Genomic DNA, 20,380 nt, shown 5'->3' on the forward strand with positions numbered 1-20,380 from the left:
AAAAAAAAAAAAAAAAAAAGGAGAAGATGGATTTATTTAGGTGTCTGGTGTTGTAACAACTCAGCAAAGACTCAAATAGGTGGGGGAAGACTGGCAAATTCAAACTCAAATGGCAAGGATCCAGGAGGTAATATTTCCTAGGATCCACAGAGTGAACATGTGTTAAATTTAGCTCTGAGAGTAGGCACAACCAAACAGGAGGATTGCTACAAGTTTGAGGCCAGCCTGGGGTACACAGTGTCTAAAAAAAATCAGAGCAGGAACACCCTGAATCCTGAGACTCCCAGATAACATCACCAGCTTTGGGCTCACTCCATCTACAGAATTCTAGCTGAGTTCTTAATGGATCCATTTAAGGTGTGGACTACCTTTTATGAAGCACAGAAAATGCTAGTGAGCTCCATGTTCTTTCCTTTAGACATAGACATACTCTTTTGTTGTCCCAGTAACATAATTCTTCTAATCCTTTATGCATGCTTTAAAGAAAAGGCTCCCTCATACTCCATGAAAAACTGCTATAATCTCAAATTAAAACACATGCATAACTTTGGACTCTTTATCAGCATGTATTCAAATACTGGTAAAGAGTCTACTGTGAACTTGTTATTCAGCCACACTGTCAAAATGTTATGATCACATTATCTAAATGTCTCTAAGCAAAAGCAGTAGGTATTAACTCTACCCCACCAACAAGCACCTTGCTTATTTCAGGATATGAATGTACATTTTCACCAAGTGAAGATGAATAGCAGAATAACCAAATGGAAGACTTTATAGGCTTCTTCCCCAAAGGATGCTGCTTTGGAGGAAAGGAGGTTCATTGGGTTTTTTGGTTGTCTGCCCCCACCTTCACTTAATCAAAATTTTTGTTTTGTTTTGTTTTGTTTTGTTTTTGCTTTTGCTTTTTTTGGTACTGGGGATCAAACTCGGGTCCTTGTGCTTTTGAGGCAGGCACTGGAACCACTGAGCCAAATCCCCAGCCCCACTTAATCAAATTTTGCCTAGATACTCTTTGTCCAAAGCATGTCTCATACCTGATGCCTCTCTAAAACCTGATATAGTTCGGTATCTAAGTAAGTGTTGATATTCTCTCTTCCACTACATTTAGTAGTTCCAGCGTGTCAGGTGCTAAAATGGCTCTGGAGCACAAACTACCCAGGGAGGGTGACAATGAAGTCTGAGTATGAACAGAGGTGTGACAAAAGCCCAGAAGAGGAAGTATGCAACCTCACAACTGGAAAAGGTTGCCCCCAGACAGGCTTGTTGGAAAGGAAACTTAAAAGAACCACTCAGGAGTTCACAGGGCATATCTGAGAGGGAAGCCCTCCCCTCTAACAAGGAACAGGGATGGAGTTGGAACACATAGTCTAAAGAAAAATAAACATGATTGCATGATTAAGAAGGAAAATGAGGTAGGGAAGGGCCATGATAATTGTAGTATCTGGGACTTCCTGGTCAAAAATATTTTCTCTATGTAGAAGGTATGAGGATCAAAGGAGTAGAGACACCTAAAAAAGCATGCGTTTCAGTTTAGTATGTGTGAGAACATTTGTAAAAATGAACTATTAACAAAGAAATTGGTCACCTTGTGTGGCCATGCTCCATCTTAAATGCATAGTTTTGAACACATTTTGCATTCTTATTCTAGTTAGCTTATGATAAGAGCTCACAATACAGGGACTGGGGATTTAGCTCAGTGGTGCTGCACTGGCCTTGCAAGTGCAAGGTCCTGAGTTCAATTCCCAATATGGGGGGGGGTTCACAATATAAATAAATAGTAGCTGTCCATATTAGGAGATGCTGATGTCACCTTCACACTTCAAGTTCCAGCCAAGTTGTTATCTCCCACAGTACAAGAGTAGACTAGAAACCAGCAAAAGTCCCTTCTGGCCTGTAGCTCTTATCCGTTTGCATCTAACCCTTTCTGATTTGGCTGTAGTACTTCAACTCGCAAGGAAAAACAATGAAATAATGTTCAATAAAAACCTGCTATATAAGTGTTTGTTAGCTATCATTAGTATTATCTAGTATCTTCTCTGATACTATGTTTCTACGAATACTATCATCCCTGGCCCATGTTTTTTTGTTTTCTTTTGTTTTTTGTTTTGTTTTGTTACCAGGAATCAAACTCAGGACCTTGCCCTTGGGAGGCAGGCGCAGTGCCACTAAGCTAAATACCCAGCCCTGACTTTAATGTTTTATTCTTTTGTGCATGCAAGTGCGTGCTTGTGTGCATGTGTGTGTGTGTGTGTGTGTGTGTGTTTAATAACACACAAATATTCTTGCAAGCTACCTCTAATGCTTAGTAGAACATAAACTTATAAAAAATGAAATAAAATTTTTTTCAATAAATAGATAACTTTCATTTAACATTCACAATGCATCAGACACTGTAGTAGGCCTTTTAAATATATTATTTTTTAGATTTTATTGGAACATTTTAGGTATACAATATAATGACATTCATCATTAGAAATATGAACCTTTACACAATCTATATTGGTTCTTATTTTTCCCCCTTCCCCTGCCCTCCTTTCAACCCCTCCACCCCTCCCTATTTACAAAGACTTTGTTTCTAATTTTTTTTCATTTTCTCATATTTTTTCTTTTCCTTCTTTCCTTTCTCCTACCCTCCCACTTGCCCTTCCCCTTTGCCCCTTTTCTTCCTATTTCACATTATCTTTTACACCTTTTGATCCTTATTTATACTTTCAGTTTCTCACACCAGAGAAACTATCCGTATTTACACGAGTGTCCTATTTATGTCACTTAAGACTATCACCTCAATGTGCATCCATTTAGCTATAAATGTCTCTAATTTTTCATTCTTTATGGCTGAGTAGTACTTCATTTTAAAAACACATTTTCCTTATCCAGTCTCCAGTTGATGGGCAATTGGGCTGTTTCCAAGTTTTAGCTATTACAAACTGTGCCGCCATGAATGTGGGTGTACATATATCACTGTGGTATGATTCTTTTAATTCTTTTGGGAAGATACCCAGCAGTGGAATAGCTGGGTCAAATGGAACCTCTGATCCTAGTCCTTAGAGGTATCTCCATACTGATTTCCACAGTGGCTGTACCAGTCTACACTCCCACCAACAGTGGAGAAAATGTTCCTTTTGCCCCACAGCCCCACCAGCATTTCTTATTGGTTGATTTCATGACAGCAGCCATTCTTTCAGGGGTGAGGCAGAATCTCAGTGTTGTTTTCATCTGCATCTCTCAAATGACCAGTGATGTTGAACATTTTTTCATATGTTTATTTGGTGCTTTTACTTCTTTGTCTGAGAAATATCCATTCATTCAGATGCCAATTTTGGATTGGGTCTTTAAATTGGGGACCTCTGGTTTTTTTTTTAAGTTCTTTATATATTCTAGATAGTAGACCTTTGTCTGAGGAACAGCTGGTAAAAATTTTTTCCCACATTATGGGTTGTCTCTTCACATTGTTGATGGTTTCATTTGCAGTGTAGAAGCTTTTTAATAAGATGAGATCCCAGTTATTGATTCTTTGTGCTAGTTCACATTCAACTGAGGTTTTGTTTTGTTTTGTTGGGGTTTTTTTTGTTTGTTTGTTTTTTTGGTACCGGGGATTGAACTCAGGTCCTTCTGCTTGTGAGACAGTCACTGAACCACTGAGCTAAATCCCCAGCTCAAGTGAGGTTTTGTTCATGAAATCTTTTCCTACACCAATGTCTTCAAGAGTTCTATGGAATCTCTCTTCCAGCCGGTTTAGTGTTTCTGTTTTAATATTTAGATCTTTGATCCATTTCAATTTTAGTTTAGTGCATGGTGAGAGATACAGGCCTAGTTTTAATCTTTAGCAAGTTGAAACCCAATTTTTCCAGAACCATATTTTATTTAATTCTTATAAGGACTCCCTAAAATAAGTACTAGCATTATCATCCCCATCTTATAGATAAGGAAACTGGGACCTGGATAAGTCAAGTAATTCACTCTTCACAACTAATAACAAGAGTTTAACTAAAAAATTTGCATTATAGCATATAGTCATCTCACATTACATTTTTAATTTGTTTTAATAAGTAAACTCAAGAAGACAAAAGTAAGACAACCAACAAAACAGATGGCAATACTAATTTATTTAGTCTTAATCTCATCCTTAGGGACATTATTGAGAAAAAGTTGCCCACACAGTAACCAGGCCATCAAATTTAAATTTCCAGGATTCTCAATAGATTCTACTCATATGAAATGTTCAGAATGGGAAAATCCAGACAGGCAGAACATAAAATAATGTCTGCCTAGCGCTAGGAGAAAAAAGAAGGGAGAAAGGAGTTTCTTCCTAAAAATGAAAACATTTAAAACGTGGATTATGGTAATGGTCACATATAAATATGTAAATATACTAAACACTACTGAATAACATTTAAGAGGGATAATTTTATAAATTGTAAATTGTACATCAACAGAGGTGTTAAAATGCAGCTTCCAAGGTTCAGTATCAAGTGTTCTCTAGTCACTCTGTGTCCTGTTGTCTTCCAGAATAAACAGGAAGCCAGATGTATGTTAGATGAACCAGTACTCAAGGAAAGAAATCATAAAACAATAGTGAGGATAAGAACTATGGTTGTGAAATGGGGAGGTTTTCCTTGGAAGAAGTAATCAGCCATCTGCCTCCCTTCTCAAATACCATTAGGTAAGTGGTGAATGGTACCATCTTATGATTTTCAGCAACCTGGGATAAAAAAGAAATCTAATTTCATTCATTGTTACTCAAATATGTTAAATGGGGAGGATGGAATATTATAAAGAGCAGCAGGGGGTATCCAAGAACCCCAAAAGGCTCTAATAAAATCTACTAGAACCTGCAGTCATGGGAACTCAATCTCTCTGGGCATCAATGACTTCATCTATAAAATTAGAAAAGGACACAAAGAGTTCAACTATTCTAAAGCTTCTTCCATCTCCAATACTGTAGTCAAATCATCTCTTCTATGGATAATCTTAGCTGTTCACTTGTTCCTTTTACACATCAACTGCTTTTAGATACAATTACTACTAAGACATCTAGACATACTGAAAATCCACCCAAGTGTCTTTCTTGGATGGGTATTCCAAGTATTTAAGTGAGATTCTCCCCATATCTCTTACAAAATCAACTGTCCACCTTCTAATTGATCAACTATAATATATGGCTAAATGTTAAGCCTGATGTGGAAAAAGTAAAACACGATTTCCTATTATGATATGTAAGTACAGCAAAATAATTCTCCAGAGTAAAATTATTCTGTCCTTTAGAAAGACTGATTATGCTCTAACTCTAATAGTCTTAGTCTATTCATTTTTAATTATAAAAATAATAAATGATTAGTGAAGGAAATTTTAAATTTATTTTTTTAATCAAGGAAATTAAAAGCATTCTTAGACCTACTATCTCAAATAGATTATTAGCTTAGTCTATCAATTCTTGGAATATTTTGTTCTCATATTTTTTCTCTATTGTTTTTTCTTTTGCTTTTTCTGAATATAAAGTAATTATTTTAAAAAATACTAGCACTCATGGGCTGGGGATTTAGCTCAGCAGCACCATGCCTGCCTCACAAGTACAAAGTCCGGACTTCAATCCCCGGTACCACAGAAAAATATAAATAAATAAATAACAAAATAATAACATGCAGAATAGCATATGAAGAAAACATAAACCACCAGAAAATTCATCTTCAAAATAACCCCTTGACCTAGATTATTTTAAAGTAATGGTCCCCAACCTGAGGACAAGAGGCACCAAGAAGCCAGTTTTGTGGAAGAAAATTTTTCCATGGACTGGAAAACTGAGGGAGGATGTTATTAGGATGATTCAAATACATCATAGTTATTCTGTCCTTTATTTCTATTATTATTATTATTATTATTATTATTATTATTATATTTAATAAAAAAGGGTCTCTGCTAATGTTATTCTGTATTTGCAGCTGCCCCCCACACCTAGCATCACCACCTCAGCTCCACTTCAGATCATCAAGTATTAGATTCTTATATGGAGCACACAACTTAGATTCCTCATATTTGTGGTTCACAATAAGGCTTATGCTCCTATGAGAATCTAATTCTGCTACTAATCTGACAGGATGCAGAGCTCAAGCAGTAATGCCAGGGATGAGGAACAGCTATAGATACAGACAAAGTTTCATTTTGTTCAACTACCCTTCACCTTCAGCTCCTAACAGTGATTGGTGACCATGCTTTAAAATAATCATTCTGCAGTCTCTTTACACACGACCCACATTGATAGGAACATTTTTAATATATCCAAGTATGTGATATGCAGTAGTTAGATATCCAGCATTTTACCATCACTATTTTTATTATAATTTTTCATAAATATGTGGTTATTGAAAAATATAGTGAATGTTAACATTTCATAATTTATTACTATAAAAGACACACAAACTTCTTTTAGTCCTCCTCAAAATACTCCCACTTGCTTTGCACTCAATTACCCCACTATTCTTGCCACTTTCTGGAGCAATTCTGGAAGTTCTCTTTTTCATGTCTTTAGTTGCGCTGTTCTAGTTCCCTCAGCATCCTAAACTGAACAAAAACAGTCTCTCGTGGTCTTTGAGACTTCAGGGTAGAGCCAGAGGTGAATGAGGATACACCATCTAACACCATCTTTTTTTTTTTTTTTTTTTTTTTTTTTTTTTTGGTTTATTTGAGACAGGGTGAGACTGACCTGGAACTCACTATGCAGCCCAGGCTGGTCTTGAACTCACAGCGATCCTCCTGCCTCAGCCTCCAGAGTGCTGGGATTATAGGTGTGCGCCACCACGCCAGGCAACACCATCGTCTCATAAGCCTCCCTTTCCACTGGATGGCACTTGGCAGCAGCACTTGCCACAGTTTTGCTTACACCTTGTGAAGGCATTCATGAAAGAAGCGTTCCAGAACTACTTCAGAAAGTGGCAATAGTGGTGGTATAAGTATGTTCAAAGTGAGAGGAAATGTTTGAGGGAGATTAATGGAAATAAGTCTTGCTGCAATCAAGTTTTAATTTAAATATTTACTATATATTTTGATCACTTCTTGTATTCATAGTACATCATGGAATTTTCTTCTACTATTTGATATTTGTATTTCCAACTAGAATTCTAATGGTAATAGAACAGTCCAATGAACATTTTTGTATTTAAAACTTTTACATCTTACATAGAAAATCCAAATCAATTAACCTTTTCCTTTTATCATTTCCTCTATTGATCTGGGCAAGATAAAGTGCTATCTGACCCATCATAATTTTTATTGTTTGATCTATTTTCTTTCCTTTATTATTTATTTAACTTAGCTCCTTACTGTACCTGGGCTAAATTATTTTATTGTCCAAATTTAATTGTCACATAAGGGTTTCAAATGTTAGCAAATCTAGTATGTTATTTGCCCATCAGTTTTCACATGCACATTAATGTTTTTAAAGAAAACATTTCTCATATTCTGCTAAGTTTCAAAAAGCACTAAGGACTGACAAAACAGACAGTTTTGATTATCACAGGAAGTCATACTAGGCAGGAATGAAGGGAACATGAAAACTAAACAATAGGAAGGTCCACTCTCCTAGCTTTAGTGATTTTATTATTTTAACCTTTAAATATCTCAAAAGTTCCTAGACTAGCTTTAGTAAGTAGAAGTCAGGATTTGATGCAGTGGGCTTCTTCTCCAGGTAAATTAGTCACCATCAGTTTTATCTACTGACCATAGCCAACCTCTATATCACAGGACTGCTCACCAGATTATTTACCAACAGAACAGGTGGAGAAGGGGGGCACAAGCTCACCCCTCATCCCAGCACAGAAAGGACACAAAGCACACGCCTTCCCAGGTGACTGAGGGTTAACAGAAGCACCTCTGCTAAGAAGGCCACAGATGTCAGTATTTACAGGGTTGCTTCTCATTAATAATAAACATTGGATTATATAAAGCAGAACTATCAGTTTTTCCCCTACCACTGCAGCCATCCAAGGTACCATATTGTCACTGCAATGTACTAGCTGCCCAGACATGGATCCACTTAACTTTCCTGGGACAGCTCCTCAGCTGCAAAGAGGGAAATAGAGGCAATCAATTCCTTAGGGTTGTTGTGCAGACTAAGTAATAGGTTTAAAACAGTGTTTGCACTAGGAAATTTCTTTTGAGGACTTGCTATTGCTCATATTATGACCACTATGTTACTACCCCTGCTTATGACCACTATTTCCGCTCGCAGACCTGCCCGATTATATTTAAATTGGGTTCTTTAGAAAGAAACAAGTATCTCATGAGGGAGTAGCTCCATGACTATAATGGGACCTCAGCCTCTGCGATTCTTCTGGGAAGTTAATATTTACGTAAATTCTAAAACAGTACATTTCCGGGGTGGATAACATCATACTAGCCTCCACTTTCTGATACATAAGCACAAGACCTCGAGTGAGCAGGATTATAGAAAAGAATCATGAGGTCAGGCGCAGAAAAGTCAGGTTTATTGTAATCACAGAATGAAGCTGGCAAAGCCACCAAGAGCCCAAACTGCACATTACAAAGATCAAAACAATAGAAATGGGAGTGATCTGAGGTGTGGCTAAAACCAGCTTATCAGATAAAAATCTTTCAAGGTTCAGCACTCAGAAAACCTGCCTCTATTATCACACCTGCACCCAGTTACTCATTTCTTTCCTCAGAGTCCTAAACTTCCACTGCCATTCAATTTTCCCAGGGGTTCCAGTGTGGGCCAGTTCAGGTTGAAATAGTTTGCCTAAAAATCTATCTCTGACTTTGAAATTCAGATTCATTTTAAAAGAAAACTGGCATCATCTAAGAACTTGCTTATGCGATAGGTTCATAAACTGTCCAAGATATGTGCAGCATCCAGAGCACTTTGAATGCCAACAAGAAAGCATGTAGGATAAAAGTTTATCAGCTCAAAGCTCAGTTTGAAATTCAGTGGTATAAACCAGGCGTGGTGGCGCACACCCGTAATCCCAGTACCTGGGAGGCTGAGGCAGGAGGATCACTGTGAGTTCAAGACCAGCCTGGTCTACATAGTGAGTTCCAGGTCAGTCTCAACTACATAATGAGACCCATCACAAAAAAAAAAAGAAAGAAAAGAAAGAAATAAAGAAGGAAATAAAGAAAGAAAGAGAAAGAAAGAAAGAAAGAAAGAAAGAAAGAAAGAAAGAAAGAAAGAAAGAAGAAATTCAGTGGTATACAGCATAGGAAAATGTCCATCTCTGCTTCACTTGAGCCAAAACACGAGATAAAATGATGCTAAATAAGACCAGCAAGATGATCAAGAACCACTGAGTGTGCTCCAAACCTAAAACTGGGAATAACCTAGCTTCCCTTGGACATTTTATCTTAAATTTACGGGTCCTGAACATGCTCCTATTTGGCCATTTTGGGCTTTTTATTTCTCCTTATGTTCAGAGAAAACTTACTTTAGTATTCTCTAGGAAAAACCCCTAAAATCTGTTTTATAGGGAGTTTCCCTCTGATTCTATTTTTGGCCACATTGATTTTATCAGTAGTATTCTGCTTCATTACCATCTCTAGATGAGAAAGCTATGAAGCACTTAGGAACACAGAGACTGAGAGCTACTGGACACAAATGAGCTTTGTGTGAGCTATCTAAGATTTGGCCCAAACCCATTAGGCACTAGCAAATAATCAGTGGGTAAACTGTCTTAATATTTTTCTTTAAAATCATCAGGCAGCTAAAGTTGTATTGACAAGTGTCCTCCTTTAATATTTAAATTAATAACATACAATAATTAATAACATAATAGCACATATATATGCAGTAATAGCATACATGTAGTGTATATTCAAAACATAGCAAAGATATAGAAATATTTGCACTTTTCAGAAAACTAAAATATCCTCTTGGATTTGCTATTAAAGAGGCAGGGGTGATAATATACTATATGGCTCTCTTAGGGGTATAAAGTAGAATTCTATAACCCTGAAATGGCATGCAGTTATAACTTTACAATGTCAGTGTCAGCACAGATAAAAGAGATCTTTATAGTCTGGCATATAATATCAAAACTTATTTTTTTAACTGAGGAGAAGATGAAAGAACAGACCCTTTCTGATGCACTGTATTTCCCAATGGGAAAAAACAAAAAAAGAATAGTATAGCAAAAGCACAAGAATATTAACATGTTTTAAAACACAAGTACAATCCCTTGAACCAAAGCATGCTTACAATAACATAAAAGCAAGCAAAATTATATTTCATAAAGTGTGGCAAACTTCAAGGCTTCCTCAAAATGAACCACTCTTACAGAGCAATTGCATTTGATTATTTTGGTGGTAAATTAACAAAGACAAAATTGCTCTCTAAATCTTTAGTGTGATTGAGAAAGATATTCTCCTGCTACTTAATTTTTGTGACATAATTTCTTTATTACTATTGACATTACTTTCATGTTTTACAAGCCACACTCTATTTTTACAGTTGCTTTTTCTTATGGGGTAAATTAATCTAAGGAGTCTGTTGTGAATTAAAAATAATGATACTGAAGCATGAATTTTTTCTCTTTAACTCACCTGTATATTCTGTCCAAATGGATTGTTATACAGGTGTCTTACGAGACATTCAAGAAAAGTGCCAGAGTTTTCCAGGAGATTAAACTGATGCTCTGATTCATTGTAAAGATGTGAGGAGTAGGCCCAAGGACCACCCAGCCTTACATCAGACAAGTAAGCAAAGTTGGTGGGACAGAACCAGGCAAACTGGGGTGCAGAATGCTGCTGCTTATGCTAAAAAAATAAAGCCAACTGGGTACAGAATTATAGTTTCACCTAGAAGCTTTAATGAGAGAAAACAAAGGAAGGAATTCAAAAAAAAAAGGAACTGAAAATGCTTACAAACAAATACACACTTCTGGAACTGTAAATTCAACACATACAAGTCTGTGTTTTCCTTCTGGCTTCCCCTTGAGTTGTCAAACAATGTATACATTATAAGGAGAACCACAAGTCCCACCTCCATAGGATCAATGAACTTACGTTGTTTTCTGAAAGAACACGGCAACAACACGACCACTCTCCTGCCTGTCATGAGCACAGAAAGAAAATCTGACAAATGCAACAGAAAGTTCAAAATACTATTTACTAACCTGGTGCCCCTGTGAGAGCGGTCGCTTCATATTAAGGTAAAGAAAGAATCCTTACTATGAAACTTCTCCAGAGGGGGCTGATTACCCTGAGAATCCACACAAACAGGGGAAGGCGTCCTGTTCCCAAGCTCAGTTTTGGCCTCCTCCCTACAGGCAACTTCAGTGAGCCAAGCCCACAAAGCTCTCCAGCCTATAAGGTTCAGTAATGAACTTGAAACCACTCCCCATATGTTAAATAGACTGCAGCGAGAAATACAACCCACACAGAGAATGAGCTAAGGGGTCAGGCTTCATTTTTTAACTTGCTGCCCAAGAAAACCATAACACAAATTTAAACAAAGAGAGCACTCACTCCCTCCTCTCCCCTCAGACACTGTATTAAGGTGACTGATTCATTTTAAACAAGCAGAATACAGTCAGCCCTTTGTTAGGGCCATGAAACGACTTTTACATTTCTGCACAGTGGGGTGGGGGTCGTGGAACATACAGCATTATAATTTTACACTGAATAAGACAGACATATGCAGTTATTGTTTCTGAGAATTAAATTCACGGACTACCATGACTTTCAGGCTTTTGTATGACATTAAATAATCTTAAAATATCATTAATCACTAAGATTGAAAAATTAATACGAATTCAAGAGGAAACTTTATGAAAGAAACTTCTAACTTCTAATTCTGATTTGGTGTCTGTAAATCTTTAAAATCACAATTCTTTTTCATCACATATTTAAGACAAAAAAAATGGTCTTTCTAAATAGATCTTTTAGCTGCTTTTTGAAATAGTATCATTCTAAAATATTATCATACACTGTGGTTTCAAAGTAAGAAATTTAAATGTAGTTTTCTTTCAATTTAAATGTAGTTTTCCTTCTAAAAAATTGAAGCTGACAATTTCCTTAAGACAGTTAAATCCTGTGCATAGTCAATAATGTTCCAGAATATTGCTTAGGAAAGAATAAGAATTCATGCTTGAATAAGAATCCATGCTTGGCTTTTTAAATATAATATGCTCACATTAGATACAATTTTACCCTTATTTTCTGCCATAAAAACAGTTTAAATTCCAGTGACTTGTTTCCATGTTTTCTATAAATAAGTTCTATTTTAATATAATAGTCCAGGTTTCCTTACTTTATTATTCCTTCTAAACCACAAGATTGGAGCAAATACGTCAAGAAAAAAACTTACTTGTTGCCAAGTAGATTTATATACATTTCTGCTAAAATTGAAGTTACTCAAAACCTATGAAACATAAGCCATTAGCATATTACTCAATGTTAGTCATGAAAATCCCAGAGCATATCTCCATGTAACACTCACCCTGCCCACCTCTCTATGGACTCCAGGTCAGGGATCAATGATGTTCCATGGGGTCACTATAGAATGGGGTGTGGAAGGACAGCTTGGAGTGGAGGAGGGAGATGGCAATTGAAGCCCTGAGAAAAGTAGCCTCGTGGACTGATGACTCAAAAAGGAGCCATTACCCCACCTGCTGGTAAAACTAAGAGAAGGCTAGAATACCGGAACAAACCTCAGGAGAAATACTACTTTGACGTTGGAAGAAAAAGACAAGTTATAAGTACACACTAAGGTCACATGCAATATGTGGCTAAAACCTCATTAAAAATAAAATAGAATATTTCTAGAGGACATGAGAAATGAAAAGTAATTAAATTCAAAACCATCTCTTTCATGTAGATCAGGTTTGCAAACACATATGAATATCTTCATTCTCAAGAAAAATCTTTTGATAATAATATTACTTTCTCTTTTGTCAAAACAACTACAAGAAGGAGGGCCAGGGATTTAGCTCAGCGGTTCGGTGGCCTGCCTTGCAAGCGCAAGGACCCGAGTTCAATCCCCAGTACCAAAAAAAAAAAAAAAAAAACAACAACTACAAGAAATGTTCCTGTGTCATAAACACCATCTTTGAGGTGAAGAAACGTGGATAAATCTTCAACTCAGCTAGAGACTGGTGGGATCGTCTGTATCATTATGTTAAAAGTCTCTATTCCCTGAATTCTTATCTTTCTGTCAATATTATTTCCTTTTTCTCACATAAACTAAATGTACTAAAATCAAGATCTGATATCAACTTCAATGAAGTTGAACAACAATTAAACACTGAGCCCCAAATCATATTATGCTCTTTAATAAAACTCCAGCAAATAAAAGTATAATAGTGTATTACTTTCAAATAAGCCTAAGCCACTTAACTAGAACAAAACTGGAAAGAATAAGGACAGGTATTATTTAAGCTTTTACTGTGAGGCAAGGATGGTTCTATGGTGCTTTATATGTGCTGATGCATCTAAACTTCACCACCCTATTATTACACCAGGTTTACGTATGAGAAAACTAAGTTGTCTTGCCAAGGTCATACAGCTAAGCACAGAGCCAAGTCACTGCTCCCAACTACACACATCTGGTCCACTGTACAGTATCTGTGGGGTCAACCAGCCTCCATTGGAAAATACTAGAGCAAAAAATGCCTGTTCTTCAAACGTACAGAACTTTCTTGTCATTACTCCCATTCATTGTATAACAGTGTAATTGCTATTATACTGTATAATATTTGTCATAAAGTAAACGTACATGCTATGTAATAAGTACTTACATTATATTAGTCATTATAAGTAAAGTAGAGACAATTTAAAGTATCTGGGAGGATGTGTGCATGTGTAGGTCATGGAAAAATACTACACTTTCTTTTTTGAGACAGGGTCTCACTACATAGCTCAGGCTGGCCTTGAACTCACTATGTGGTTTAGGCTGGCCTTGAACTCGTGGTGATCCCCCTGCCTCAGCCTCCCAAGTGCTAGGCTTATAGGCATGCGCCACCATACCTGGCTTGCTTCAGTACAATATTTTTTTTTAATTTTTTTTTTTTTTTGAAACCAGGGATCAAATTTGGGACCTTGCCCTTGCGAGGCAGGCGTCAGAACCACTGAGCTAAATCCCCGGCCCACTTCACTACAATTTTATACAAGGCCTTGAACATCCATAGAGCTTGTTACCCGTGGTTCTTGGAATGAGGGCAAGATCTGGAGCACCCAGAGACAACTGTGTTTTACTGACTTTGTCCTCCCAAGCTCAGGTGATTTGGAAAGCCTTGCCAGGTACCCGCCAGAGAGGGAGGAGATATGTAGACAAGGATGTCCTGTGAACAGTCCCCACAAAGGTTCTCCAGAAAAGTGGTCATAGAACCAAGACCTGGAGGTGACATGGGAGATGACGGTCCCCATGCAGAGTACTTGCTCAGGACACAAGGCAAAAGGGATCATTATCAGGGAGGTGTAGAGGCCAGGGCCCCTCAGAAGAACATATCCTGAGGAAGGCAGGAAGGCTGGAATGTCACATCAAGGAGGCAAAAAGAAATCACCAGGAGATTCTGACCCTGAGAGTGACCAGAGGAGCGTGTTGAAAAGATAAAGAGAAGAGCCGAGGTCTTCTCAGGTGAAGTGGAAATTCAGAAGACCTTCCAGATAAAGGGAGAAGCACACACACGTGATGCTCTGTAATGCCCAAGCGCGCACTCTCAACAGCTGCACCCCGGAGACCGGTGCGGTAAACGTGCAGCAGCTTGCTCCAGCTCTGCTGTGAGCCAGGTTTGGGCCTGCGCCCCTGCACAGTGCTTTTTAGTGTCACTCACAGGGCAAGCATCCTAGGGAGAAGAGCTGGGCTGAGGGAGGTTTTGCGAGGCTGAGTCACAGGCCCAGTGAACCAGGGCGGGACTGGCAGGCCCCAAGAGGCCTCTTGAGCTCTAGTGCTGCACCCAGATGTGGGAGATGCACATTAGAAGGTACAGGCTGGGGGTGGGCAGCACAGCTAGGAGAAAAGGGGCACAGACTTCGCCCTGGAGAATGCACAGCATAAAAAAGTTAAGGTTTTAAGGCAACGAGTTTTGAGAATCTAGAATTCAAGATGTAGGTGGAGAGACGTCTACTGTTACCTTTACTAAACTCTAACTCAAATTTAGCATTTTCTTCTATTACAAATGAAGGCCACCACATGAAACAAAACTGGTTATTTCTGTGCCTTGTCACTAACAAAAGTCAATGATATGATCCCATCACATTATAGTTATTCAAATATCTCAATATCATTTTTGTTCTTTACTTCAAAATTACAGTAGTTATCAGAATTGCCACTAGATTGAGGTTTGTAATACCTTTTAACAAAAGAGGTATATTCCAGTATTACATGTTTACTTCTTAGCATATTTATGACAGTCTGTCAGTATAATAGGTGTTCTTTGTGATCCTATGCGTTCTAATCTTATTCAGTTGTTTGTAGTTAAACATTGTTCTTCTGTTAAGGAATTCATTAGCATCATTAGAATTTCAAAAAGATCCCCATGAGACACAAAAACATGCAAAATATCTGATTCAAGGCTGGGAGACAAAAGGCAGCAGGGCAGACTGTTTAAAATGGCATTCAGTAAAAGGGAACCCTGGTATGAGATGAAACTAGCATTCAAATTCAGGATTCAAACTCAGGACTTTTGACCTATGTTCTTTCCTACACTCTAAAATAATAAAAATAGTGTTTCACTTGCATAAACAGTACTTCACCTGTATTTGCTCATTAGCTCAGTGACCCAGACTGGGAGAAGCCAGGCACCCTCTTCTCCTTTGGTCCGCAGCAAACACACCCTCTAAGAAGACAGCACTGTGCCAGCCTCTGGCGCATCTTCACACCTGTCGCCCACTCTGACAAGAGCACAGGAGGACAGCAAGGAAGAGCCAGCCCCTGAGATCACACCAGGTAGGACCTTACCCATAGGGGAAGGCAGCAGAGGACCAGAGCCGAATGCCTGAACCACGCTTGCCTTCAGGCTTTTCTTCTCAGGCAAGGTTCACAATTGGATTGGATTCTTCTCTCAGAGTTCTTTTAGTTAGTTCTGATAGGTGATCCAGGGTAAATCAGAAGATTTACAATATATCAACCATTCAGTTTTCCACCGTCCTTTACTGAAGCAATAGTTGGAAATTACATGGAGGAGCTGACACAGTGGCCCTCTGTTCTCTCCTCTCTGTGTCCAGCAACTGTCACTCATTTAATATGTGGCATGTGTTGCTAGGGCTGTGTTAATGACAATGGTGTCTATTGTCTTTCCGGGCGTTCCAAGTTCAGCAATGTGCCATGGCTTTTGCATCTATATATTTTATCTTGCTTATTTTCCCTTCACAGATTATTTCCTCAATTATTACAAATCGCTAGGAAATCTAGTCCACCAAAACATTAACAACATCTTGAAACTCAGCAATTACGAAACATTTAAGGTGCATGTCTGGCAACCTTTTAGATAGCTGCAATTTAAAACTGCGGTATTTCACACTGATTTTTTTTCACAATATTGATTAGATAATATTTTTTAATAATTTGTTCAGATCACACAATATTTTGGCCCCTTCCCATATATTGCATGATTTCCTTTTACACAATAATGAGAACTTGGTTTTCTATACCTTATCTGACACAATACACTCTTATGAAAAACAAGCAGACTATTTGTCAATATGTTTGCTAAAGTGTAAGTTGTTATGTTTATTGACTGACTTTTAATTTAGAAGTTTTCCCACTCTTTTTTCTTTGTTTTTTTAAAGAGCCACTGTGAAAGTTATCACTTACCTTTCAGTAAAGGTCACCTAAAAGCTGGAATAATAATTCTTCCCCAAAGAAAGTTCAAATTGGTCTCAGGAACAGCTGCTGCCACCTCTGCACCGCACACACGGCCACTGCACAAAGCAGATTTGTCACCCAGGGCTCACGCTGTCAGGAGGCTCAGTGTGAAACAGTAAGCTCAGGGGGATTTAACTTGTTTCTTAATCACCCAGAAGCCCTTCCTCCCCCGCCCCTTACCCAGTGTAAATTCGCAGGGGCTTCCCGTTTCTCCAGCAGGCCCCTTTGCTGAAGCAGTTTGCTCCGGTCCCTATCCTGCTGCCTTAGCACTGCTCTTGCCGCTTCCTCACAAGACCATTCCGTCCCAACAACCGTTTATTCTATTTCTCAGGCCATGTAGTTCTTCCTCCCCTTTAGGTATGTGCCACTGTCCCACCCTGTCCCTTCCTCACTAGCATAGCAAGGGGCAGCTCTGACCTGTGTGCTCCCAAAGTCTGCTCAGACCACACGGGGTCTTTAACAAAAACACCAGACATCTACAACAATAGACAGCAGCAAATGGCTAGACAACTAACTACAGTATTTTCTCTGTTGCTGTCTGGGTTGGCTACGCCACGACAGCAGCAGATAGCCCTGCACCTACCACGGGCTCACATCCTGATACACAGTGGTTCAATTGGAAAATGTCAAAAGTCAAAAATGCATTTAATACATCCAACATACTGAACTTCACCTAGCCTAGCTTGAAGGTTTTCACACCATGTAACATTAGCCCAGAGTTGGGTGCGATCATTGAACAAAAGGCCTAGCTATAATAGCGTATTGGATATCTCATGCAACTTATTTAATACTGTCCTGACAATGAAAAGGTAATATGAGTAAGCTTTCACACCACCATGAAATCAAAAAATTGTAAATCAAACACTCCTAAGTCAAAGACCATCTGTGCTTATATTTATTTCCTCTGTTATCAATAACTATGGATCACAAGTTATACCTCTGAAATTGACCACCGCATAAAGTAAATTCACAGAAATTCTGTTATATGGCATCCATGTTGATTTATTTTAAGAAATATAATTTCCATGATTTAATGATAATCACAAAACAACCAGCCAATACTGCTGCAACAATATCTTATTACACCTAATATCTTATATGATATTCACATCTGCCCTGCAACATAGAGACCATTATTTTCTCCATTTCTCAGATGAAGGAAATTGGGTCAGAAAGGCTCACTTATCCAAAGTCATTCATTCATTCAACATGTATTTACTGAGTACTTGCTATGGGCCATGCATTATTAGAACTCACGACAAAAAGCAGAAAGCCTCTATCTTCAGGGAGCTGATACCACATTAGGAAAAACAGACTATAAATATTTTAAACAAATAAAGAAAAGTGAGAGATGCTAACCACTATGAAGAAAACCAAAGCAGAGGTAGGGCACGGAGAGTGATGTGGGAGAAGGTGGCACACTCTCAGCAGAGAACTGAGCGTGTACGGCAACAAGCCATGTAACTACATGTATCTGGGGAAAGGCTTCTGGCAAAAGAAGCAGACAGCAAAGCCGCCAGGCCTAAACACACACTACGTGTTCAAGAGCAATAAAAAGGGCAATGTCATTAAGAGTGTGGGAGAAAAGGCAAGAGCAGAGAATGGAATCTGAGAGGGAACGGGAAGGTCTGGTCACACCACGACCTGAACATCATTACAGTTTTGTTTTGTTTCTAAATATAATAGAAAGGCTCTGAAAGGTTTTAATCAGGGGGATGAAACACTGTGACTTTTTTTAATTACTTAGTTTTGTGAAGGGATGGTACAAATTGGTCACAAGTAAGATGCGTTAGGAAGAAAAGGCCAACAAAGTTTTCCTATGTGGGTTGTTTTGTGGGGACCTCTAGATATAAACTATGACACTAGGCCAGTGGGAACAAGCCTATAGCACGCATAGCATTTATTCTTCTTTTAAGACAAAAGGTATAAATGTATGAGTTGTATTTTTCTAAACTAAAACCTCAGTATTCAGGTATAACTACAGTGTGGCCACTTTGCTATAAAATAAGTGGGTTTTGGGATGCACTTTGGGCACCGCACTAAAGAAGCCATTTTCAGGTACCATGTTTTCAGTGGTGTGGTAAGTACTCAGAAACACTTCACCTAGCCTTCTACAATTAAAATCCAGCTCCTTACCATTCTTCTGCACCCACACCATGACCCAAGAAAATAATCATAGGGAAAAGCTAAAAACAAACTTAGGTATACCTATGTTAAATTTAGCATTCTCCTTCTAACATTAAGGTAAACCACATAGAGATGCAAACTTTATTATGTGAGATGTTGCCAAATTATCTTTCAAAAATCTATCCCAACTTAAATGCCTTTATAAGGTTGGAGGAGAGCCTAAATCTTAGCAGTTTATGCACACAACTTATCTCTATTAAATTGCTGTCTAATAGAACACATTGTCACTCACAAATATAAACTATGTATGCAACTTAAAATCTTCTGCCAGTTATATTAAAAAGTCAGAAGCGAAGACAGATGTGAAAATAACCTTAATGATATTTTTATTTAACCTACTCAATCTGAAATAGTATGCAATTTCATATTGTGAGCCATGTACAAAATCAGTAAAACATATTACTTTATTTTGTACAGTCTTATATCTCTGAGTGTATTTTACACTTAAAGCACATTTCAGTTGTTCAAAAGTCACACATGGTAACTGAACACCATATTGGAAACAGGTGTCTAGGAGGCACTGAAAAGCAGAAGCTTCTTTTTTCAGCCCTTCATTCTCCTCTCCCTGGTGATGTATGCACTGAATGAGATTGAATACAAGAAGCATGTAAACGCAGGTATATAAAAGCTCTCCTCCCAGTGCTCACCAGAGAAGAATGAATTCAATAACTACCAGCTTTCTTTCCTTTGCATGCAACAGACACACAGTAAATGCTTTTGGGATTGAATTTCCAGCTTGGAAATAAATGGTGCATTGGGATAAAGACCATCACGTTTCCTTTGTTCTGCTTTGTACTTTCCATGCAGCCTTGTGACCTTTATATAGTTTCATGGAAGAGTTTCCTCATAGAATAAATGCCTACTCACCAGTAAGTTATCCCAGACTGTTTAGAAGAGACAATTTCTCAGAATAAATAAACTATTGGCCTGGTTTTTATTAATCTCCAGTGGAATTGATTTAAAGCAAGTGTATAGGGTTAATCCTTGCCTGTCTGCCAGTGCGTACTAGCTTGTCTCTCCGAACCAAGGAGCAGCCACCCCCAAACCCATTGGGAAATGGGAGCAGATCAATTCTATGTTATAGAATCTGCATTCCCAGAGCCAGCAAGTAACTGAACTATATAGCAACACAAATGACACAGAATATCAAAGTACAGTTTTCATGGTACCATCCCACACGATTTATAACTGAGTCATATTTGGGGATTCTGTGTTGATTACTTATTCAAAATACGAATCAACAAGCCTTTATATATAGTATGTATAGATCCCAAAATATCTAAACCTGGAAAAATTTCAACTAGAAAAGGTAACATGGGAATTTCCCTACCAATGCTCATCTCTCATGCAAACATTTCAGTCAGTCGAATGAGATGGTCTCTG

At 38.1% G+C, this 20,380-nt stretch overlaps 1 protein-coding gene across 5 annotated transcripts in view; it reads right to left on the bottom strand.

The window, feature by feature from the left end:
- The window catches only part of Pld1 (phospholipase D1), a 202,076-nt gene that overhangs the window by 158,327 nt on the left and 23,369 nt on the right, over window positions 1-20,380 (bottom strand). Inside the window, exon 1 of one of the 5 annotated variants that reach the window (XM_033762519.1) lies at window positions 15,905-16,099. The exons of 2 other annotated variants lie outside the window; for them this stretch is intronic. The gene's annotated coding sequence lies outside the window, so the exon portion shown is untranslated. Of the gene's footprint in view, window positions 1-11,120; window positions 11,256-15,904; window positions 16,100-20,380 lie in introns of those variants that run through there. 2 more of the 5 variants (XM_033762520.1, XM_010632404.3) reach the window with 2 other exon arrangements.

Source organism: Fukomys damarensis, unplaced genomic scaffold (genome assembly GCF_012274545.1).
Source record: "Fukomys damarensis isolate Sample0158 unplaced genomic scaffold, DMR_v1.0_HiC HiC_scaffold_12, whole genome shotgun sequence".
NCBI lineage: Eukaryota > Metazoa > Chordata > Mammalia > Rodentia > Bathyergidae > Fukomys > Fukomys damarensis.